Source organism: Pistacia vera, unplaced genomic scaffold (assembly GCF_008641045.1).
Source record: "Pistacia vera cultivar Batoury unplaced genomic scaffold, PisVer_v2 Contig2, whole genome shotgun sequence".
Classification (NCBI taxonomy): domain Eukaryota; kingdom Viridiplantae; phylum Streptophyta; class Magnoliopsida; order Sapindales; family Anacardiaceae; genus Pistacia; species Pistacia vera.
The window spans coordinates 259,975-269,803 of NW_022196001.1; positions in this window are offsets into that span (position 1 = coordinate 259,975).

The following is a 9,829-nucleotide window of genomic DNA, read 5'->3' on the forward strand; positions in this document are numbered from 1 at the left end:
TATATCTTGTCATAGTATATTATTCATCGACCTTACATCCACAGCAAAATGCTTTTTCTTGTCTGTTTTCTGCTTCCTACAACAAGAATATCCATATATACTAAAGCATTTGCAGAATGAAATTCCTATTCTATTGAATAAAATTATCCTTTGTCCTCCATCACGTAATGTCAAAATCAGAGTTAAAACAATGTGTGCTAGAAGTTATATAACATTCTTTCAAAACTCCAGACCCATCAAGAATGGAAAACTATATTAAGCTAAAAATTCTCTTAGTTTCTACATGCCAAGAGATCATTAGATCCTATAATCAAATTATGACTTTTATTTGAATTCATTGAGGTGGTAATTAAATGCTCACTCTATGAAAATTTTCAGTTTATTTTCAAGTGTCCACTAACACATAAAGGCACGGAACAAGATTAGAAGAAATAGATAACCAGTGTTAAAGCCAGTGAGCAAGCACATTTCTGTCAAGTAATATGAACTAAGTTGCGTTGGTTGACATTTTCTGTGGGTACTTAGTAAAAGTTCGGTGTGTTTATAGCACTCTCTGAAATGTGGGATAAAGGCCCATTAAATTGACTAGGCCTATGATCACACAATAACTTCAAAATAGATACATGGGCTGCCGTCCCATTCCTGAATCCTCATACTGATAATATATTAGGCCCCAATAAGAAAGATAAAAGAGGCAAAGACGAGCTGACCAATCAGCCCACAAAATCACCGTCAAGATTTCAACAACTTCCCGCTGCATCAGGTTGATTTATACTCGTATTTAGCATTCTTGTTTATTTGTTTTTGTTTTGACCACTTTCGTTTGCGGCATTGAGTTTTGCTTACAATATTTCCAATTTCTGGTGAGTTCCGTTGATTGATGCCCATTCAGAAAAGGTATTTTGTATAGTTATTGGACGCCTATATGATGCTCGATGAAATTCATGAATGTGATGGTTGTGGACTGCGATTCAAATCTAACTGTATTTAGGGAAAACTGCGTTACTTATTTACTTTTAAACATCTTGGAATCTTGATAGTAATTGTCTTAAGGAATTAGTTTTCTTTATGTTTATCATTAGGGTTTTGCGAGTTCATAATATGGTTTAGAAATTTTCACTGGACCTGTGGATTTTTTATTTAATCGTAATTTTGTATGATTAGATTATGCTTACTTTTATATGCTTTACTTACCGTGCGGATTGAATCTCGTCACCTTCGTAACAAAGCTTGGTTCAGTTAGTTCAATTTCAACGACACAGTTCGACATTATACCATGGATCCACGTTACACTGGAGAAATATTGAAGTAAGTCTATTTATATTTGTTTTGAATTTTATAAAATATAGAAATCTGTTTTGAGTTACATTTATTTTTTTGTTTTTATGTGTGCAGGCATTTGGAGAAGCAGAATGAGCTTCTTACTGAGGTCCACGGATCAATGTCTCATGAATTGCATGAACTTCAGGTTCTTTTTTAGTACTCTGTTCTTGAGTTTTGATAAGCCTTGTCATTTGATGGCTGCTAAACTGAAGCAGTCTTAATGCAAACAAATATAGATAGCTGTGGTTGAGCTTCTAATTTTTTAGACTGATTTTCCATCTTCATTTTTTGGTCTTTATGTGGAAAAATAATTATGTTAGAAGAGAATTTTTGAGGCTCCACTCCAATTACAAATTTAAAGAGACAATTACATTGCACCATAATTTTATGCAATCAAAGGCTGCACTAAAATTTCATGTTTAATGATTTGCAGGTTGAGGAAGAGATGTTGATGCGTAAATTTTATGAGCTTATGACTGCACAGGGTCTAAATAAAAAGGTATGTTTATCTCCTGAAATGTGTCACTATGAAGGATTTGTTGTGTGTGTATCTGATTATTGTTTCCAGTTTTACTGGAAGAGCTTCTTATTGCTATATGCAACTGTGGCACTTGAAATAGAGATAGGAAGTGTGTCTTTTATTTTATTTTAATTTGCAGTTTTTTGTTATTTATATATGTGGCAGGCAGTTTTTTTCCCCTCTTAATTCGTCATTAGGGATAATGAGTAAAATTACTGTACCGACTACTTAGAGTAGAAATAATGGAAGGGCTTAATGGCTAAAAATAGCACATGAAAATAATTTATACAGTGATTCTGAGCACTAAAACTTTTAACTGATATTAATAGAAGCGTCTCTATTGAGTTTTTGATGGTGGACAAAGGTTGCGTTTTGGTTTTATGAACTCAATTTTTTATCGCTGGGCTTGTATTCAGTTGGATTAGGATCATATCTTGCCAATCCAAAAGAAAAAAGAAGTAACAGAGAGAAGTTGATTTTTTTTTGCATATAATTGACTTTGGAAGGTTAAATTGTTTCTGCAGTTTATAATCTAAGGTTTTTTGCAATTTGATTTAAGTCTTGGTGGTTTCTTTTTTGTTTATTTCTATTTGTCTAATATAGTTTTTTTCCCTGTTTTTTGACTCAGAAAGAAGCCACTGTTAATGTTTCAGATGATGGTGAAGAGGGAAACTCCACTGCTTTAGTTTGTTTAACTAGCAATGATCAACAGTGAGGATGTCAAGTTTGTTCAGTTTTAATCTATTGTTTCAAATTTTGTTAATATGAGTTTTTTCTGCTTCAATTTGGGCTTCAGCAGTGAAAGAGTTTCAGGATTCTTTATTCGCTTATAAGCACATATTAATTGTATAGGAGCTTTAGTTTCATTTTTCAACAGAGAGAAAATGTTTGTTACAAGGAATGGCTTGTTAAATTGAGGATGTAAATATGCATTTTTGAGTATCCCTGTGGTCAGCTCTCCATTGGGTTTTGCTTCTCTCGGTGATCTTCTAGTCTACTTTTGTCACTCATCTCATATTTAATTTTACTATAAAATCTGTAGTTAGAAGAAAAAAAATGCAGCCCTCGCCCAAGTGCTTATATGCTGATATATACTTTGGTAAAGAATTTTAATTTGTGTAGCCGTATGATAGAATGTGGGTATCAAGAGTAAGAGATCTCATGACCATCTAAAGAGGGTACTGCTTTTCCTTCGTTTGTGTGTATAGCCTCCTGAGTATGACCTCTTTTAAGCTTAATGTTTGAGAAAATCGGGCACTTTGTATGTGGTTGTCTGTGTTGCCCGGCTAACATGCTGGATTTTGAGAAAATCGGGAAAGGGAGGGCTGCAGATGGGCGCCAAAAAAGTGGCAAGAAACGTTGGCAGCGACTGCAGCCAAGAAGTTGAGAGAAAAAATCTCTCCGAGTGTGATTCAGCTGGAATCACATCCGGCCAGGTGCGATCTTGCTTAAATCGCACTTGGCCAAGTGCAATTCCGGTTTAATTGCACTGGGCCGGTTGTGATTTCAGCCAATTTGGGGGGGGAGGAAGAATTTTTGGGCGGTAGGGTGGGAAGAAAGTAAAAGGGTTTAGGGTTTAAGGTGTTTTTTTCTAAGTTTATATAAGAGATAAAATGATATAATTATCCTTTAACTGTTTTTTAATTTACTATTTTATCATTCAATTAAACAGACGTTGGGGGGGGGGGGGGGGGGGGGGTGTGGAGGGGGAGGGGAATGTGTTTTTTTTGTTATTATTTTCCGAATTATATGTGATATTATTTTCAATTGTTTTTTGATTTAATTTAATTTGAAGAAGAATGAACACGTGTTATGTTGGTAAATTTGTTCTTGTGATAAAGGTACTGCAAATTACAAATTTTCTTGTGATAAATGCACTGCAAAATTTGTAACTTGAGTTGTAACGAGAAGTTGCAAATATTGATTTGCAAATATATTATATATTACTTAAAAATATTAGCCGAAGTTACAGTACATGAATAAGTTTAATTAAACAAAAAATTAATTAATTAATTAATTATTTTATTTTATTTGTATTTAATATATTCACTAAGTATTAGATAGTTTATCAAAAGATTCAAAACTATAAACTTTCCTTCAACAAATGGGAATTAATTTGTTAATTAATTAATTATTTTATTGGATTTATTTATTATAATTAAATTGCACGTATTTAAAATCCCACATGTGTTCTTTAATCTCTATTTCCGCCTTTATGGTCGGATTTATTCATTATTATTAAACTCCGTCTCCATGGTCAGATTTACTTATTACTGCTAAATTCCGCCTCCATGGTCGATTTTATTTATTACTGCTAAATTTCGCCTTCATGATCAGATTTACTTATTACTGTTAAATTATGTCTCCATGGTCGGATTTATTTATTACTGTTAAATTTTATCTCTGTGATCGAATCTATTTATTATTGCTAAATACCGCCTTCATAGACGAATCTATTTATAATTGTCATTTTATTTATCGATTCTTTACAATTATCACATCTTATATTTCATTTGTTAGTTTTGGATGTCTGAATGCATCCCATGACATGCATCCAGAAGATGCGAAACTAATTACATTACTCTTATTAATGAATAGTTCTTGGAAATGTCGAACCTTGTGAAGCTCCAATATGAGGCATTAAAACTAGATGGAAAAAACTATGATGAATGGACCCTACACACTACTTTCCATCTGGAATCTATGAAACTGGGTGAAGTCATTAAGGAAGGAAACATGACGTCCCTACAGGACAAATCAAAGGCAACTATTTTCCTTCGGCATCATATCCAAGAAGGGCTACAGGCTAAGTATAAGGATATAAAAGATCCACTCCAATTGTGGACTAATTTGAAGGAGAGATTTGAACATAACAAATCAGTAATACTCCCAATTGCTCAATATGATTGGACTCATTTACGTCTACAGGACTATAAATCTGTCAATGAATATAATTTTGCTTTATTTGGGATTATCTCTAAATTAAGAACATGTGGAGAGAAAATAATTGAAGAAAATATTTTGGAAAAAACATTCTCCACTTTCCACCTCTGTTTTAAAAACCGGACTGGTTCGACCAGGATCCGACATCTTCTCCGGTCCGGTTCAAGTCTTAGGGGGTTTTTGTAATATTTCAAAATTATAAGGGTTAATTTATAATTTTATAGGGGTGTTTTGGAGATATGTCAAAAGTTTAGGGATTAATTGGTATTTTTTGGGGTATTTTTTAAATAAATACAAAATTTAGGGACTAATTTAAACTTTTTTAGGAAAATTTTTGTAATATATTAAAATTTAAGGGATTAATATGTAATTTTTTAAATAATAAAATTGTCGCTGACATTATCAGTCCAACTGGTTGGACCGATTGACCCGTGACCCAGGCTGCAAAACAGGTCACCCTCCGGTCCGAGTTTTAAAGCAATGATTTCCACCCCTCCAATATGCTCCGGCAGCAATAATATATGGAGTGTAACTTTAAGAAATATTCTGAATTAATTTCTTCTTTACTTGTGGTTGAACAAAATAATGAATTGTTGCTAAGAAACCACCAAACTCGCCCCACTGGCTCCCAACCATTCCCCGAAGTGAAAGCAACGACTAGCAGTAATAATCGTGGGCATGGGCGGGGTCCAAGTCGAGGTCATGGGCAAAAAAACTATCGACTTAAAGGTGGTCATAACAAGAAATTTCAGTCGCACCAACCGAAGTAGGCAAGATTGAATCAAAAAATGAAAGAAGCCTTTCACATAACAAGAATAATGAAAACAACTGCTATAGATGTGGAGAAAAGGGCCATTGGTCACGTACCTACCGTACGCCTAAGCACTTGGTGGAATTGTATCAAGCATCGATTAAGAACAAAAAGATAGAGACAAATCTAACTGATGCCCCTGAGTCAAATCATATTGATAATTCTGATCCGACTGGCCTTAATGTCTCAGATTTCTTTGGAGATGCCGATATGGAATATTAGAGTAGTTATGAAAATGCTTGTGATTTCCAGGATTTATGTAACTTTTGTCATGTTTTTGAACTATGTATTTTTTATGAATATTTTTGTCTTGTTTATACCCCCTAAGTTATAATGAAAACATCCTGACTAATGTAAAAAAAAAAAAAATTCTTTAAAGGATGAAATTCAAAAATGAAACATCGATATCCAGTAATGATAGAGACATTTGTATAGTAGACAGTGCAATGACGCACACCATCCTTCGGGATAGAAAATATTTTTCGAATTTGATATTTACTGAAGCTAAAGTAAATACCATATCAGGGTCTGTAAACATAATTGAGGGCTCTGAAAGAGCAACACTCTTGTTACCAAGCGGAACTAAATTAAGTATCCATGATACTTTATATTCTAGGAAATCTAGAAGAAATTTGCTTAGTTTCAAAGATATACGACTCAATGGATACCACATTGAAACTTAAAGTGAAAAGGATGGAGAGTTTCTATGCATCATTGCTAATGTTTCATGGCAGAAGCACGTACTGGAGAAACTCTCTGCTTTCTCATCCAGCTTATATTACACATTCCTTAAGAATGTTGAAGTCTATGCAGTTATGAACCAGAAGTTCACTGATCCTGAACTTTTTAAGATTTGGCACGACCGTCTTGGTCACCCAAGATCCAATATGATGTGTAGAATCATAGAAAACTATTATGGTCACCTATTAAAGAACTTGAAGATTCTATCACCTAAGCCATCCATCACTAAAGTTGGTCTAGAACCCCCATCATTTTTACAAAGAATTCATGGGGACATATGTGGACCTATTCATCCATCAAATGGACCTTTTCGCTACTTTATGGTACTGATTGACACATCGGCACGATGGTCACATGTTTGTCTACTATCAACCTGTAATGCTGCCTTTGCTAGATTGTTGGCACAAATTATCAGATTACAAGCATACTTTCCAGATTACCCAATTAAAGCAATACGTATGGACAATGCTGGTGAGTTTACTTCAAAGACATTTGATGACTATTGTACAGCAATAAGAATTGATGTTGAGCACCTAGTACCACATGTACATACCTAGAATGGTATGGCAGTGTTGGGTTCATGCATTTTGGACATGGAAATGGAGAGAAAATGATGATCAAGATGATGGATGCAAGGTAGAACACAAACATAACACATAAGCCCAAAAAATTTCAAGGTAAGGATGGAATATTACCTACTCCTTTGCCATTCAACACTTGAATCTTCTTTCTTGGAATCTTAGTTCTTCAAGTGAAGTTGAAGAACCTCAAAATGTGATCCACACAATTCAAGGAAGAGAGAACCGTGAGAGTGAGAGAGAAATGAGAGAGAGATTTTTCTTTTTTGATTCAATTCAATTAAAATGGCATAAAACTTAATTTATATACCATGGCCACAAAGTGTAATTTTAAATTATTTTGGGAAGGCCTCAAACAATTTAAAATTAACTTGAGAATAAACATTTATGTCAAGTCCTTGGTTTTATGGTTAATTTATAATTGGACCAAATTTTAATTCCATTAAATATTCTAACCCTTTAGAATAAAACCAATGCACTTTTGCCCCCATTATTGAATTCGATTCAATAATAATATTTAATAAATCTTTATTATCCTTGGTTAGTGCTAGCTATTCATGGATAATTATTTCTCACCAATACATTAATTCGAATGCAACTGCTTATGTCCGAACATCATTAATCTAATTAATGATATGTATTACTCTCTCTCCTTGAGCTTGGTTTTATGTGTGACCATTTTGGTTCACTGTGATCCAGTCGTGGGCTCAATATCAGATTTTGATATGCTTCGTTATAATTCTTTATAATCGAAACTCCCACTGATTATGGTAGACGTCTAGCAATGTTTCATAACCCCTAAACCACAATGAAGTGTAAACTCCAATGAACCTATTCTGATCGTACGTACTGTGTAGTCAAATCCCTCCGTTATCTAATCCCGATTAAGAATGGTTCATGGTATGTCAAAACCTTTACCTTAATCTTAAATAGAATTGACAATCGATACAATGGAACTCGTCAACATAAAACTACTTTTCATTTGACATTCATTATACGCTGACCAGAGATTTCCCTTTTCCAATGTTTATTGACATTCATCTGGGAACTCAAGATTGGACTATTTTGAGTTAACGGATCCCATCTTGACCATCACTTGTCCTCGCACATGAATAACATATGACCAAACTGGCTTATTACACAAGACATGACTAGTCTCGTGCTTATACACCATATGAACTATATGCATCCTATGTTGAATCCAACCGTGATGTCTCAGGTCTAAGGATCAATGGTATAATAGCACGATCCTACGATGAATCATTGACCATATCCATGTGATTCATAGTAATCGGTCGTATTCGAAAAACAGTTCACTAACCGTTTATCCATACTAATGCTTTAGTGACATACCTCTTATAATCACCCACACTAATACCATCACATGATATTCAATGGAGACATTCAGCATGCCTACTATGCAATGTTATTGCCCAATTAACATTACTTACGTAGAGAATTCTTTGATGATTTGATCTTCTGAAGATCCGTGTCATCCGGACATTTCACATGCAATATTAAATATAATATAATATAAATGAAGCAGAAAATCAACATGTGAAATAAGAACACTTTCTTTTATTCATAATACATTTACAAGATATAATGTCCTGAAATTGAAAACACGATTGGTTCCTAGGGCATACATTAACAGGCAAAGTCATTTATAAGCTTTTCCAATTAATTGCAAGAACTTTGCTACTACGTACGCAATTACTGACTTCTACCTAGGCTCATGCTGTTTTACATGCTGCAGCGTTAATTCGCCTAAGACCCACTACATATTATCAATACTCTCTAATACAACTTGTATTTGGACACCAGCCTAATATCCAATTTAAGAACTTTTGGGTATGCTATGCAAGTTCCAATTGCGCCCCCTCAACACACCAAAATGGGACCCCAACGTCGTTTGGGAATATATATTGGCTATGACTCACCATCTATCATCAGATATGTTGAGCCCTTGATGGGTGATGTGTTTATCGCACGTTTTGTGGATTACCATTTTGATGAGACAATATTTCCTCCTTTAGGGGGGAAAGGTAAAGCCTTCTGAAGTAAGGTTTGAAATTTCTTGGAAAGTAAATTCTATGTCTCATTTAGATCCTCGCACATCTTAATCTGAAATTAAAGTACAAAGAATAACACATTTGCAAAATATTGCCAACCAAATGCCTGATGCATTTACGGATGTAGCAAAAATAACGAGATCATACATTCCTATTGTCAATACACTAGCAAAGATTGATGTTACCAATGAACAATCCATACGGGCAACGATTAATTCATCTATTACACGCCAGAAGCGTGGTATGCCTGTTGGAGCCAAGGATACTGTTCCTAGAAAACGAAAGGCACAGAATCAAATAGGTACCAATATTGACTAAACTAACTCTAAAAGATTAACAGTCCCTGAACGAATAGAAACCCCTGAAGAGGAACAAACCCCTAAAGGAATGCAAGAACATAGAAATGAAGAAATTTATATAAACTATGCTCATAGTAAAGAAATGTGGGACGTGAAAGAACTATTGTCGATAACATATTTTCATACGAAGTAGCTACTGAAATTATGAATGATGAATTTGAGTCACGTTCTGTTGGTGAATGTTGACAAAGACATGATTAGCCAAAATAGGAAAAGGCAATTAAAGCAAAATTAACCTCCTTAGCAAAACGTAATGTATTTGGACCTGTAATCCAAACGCTTGAAAACATGAAACCCGTAGGATATAAGTGGGTATTCACAAGGAAACGAAATGGGAAAAATGAGATTGCTAGGTATAAGGCCAGACTAGTGGCTCAAGGTTTCCTGCAAAGAGTCGGAATTGACTTTGATGAGACGTATTCACTAGTGATGGACGCTATCACATTTCGATACTTGATCAGTTTATCAGTCTTAAAAGGACT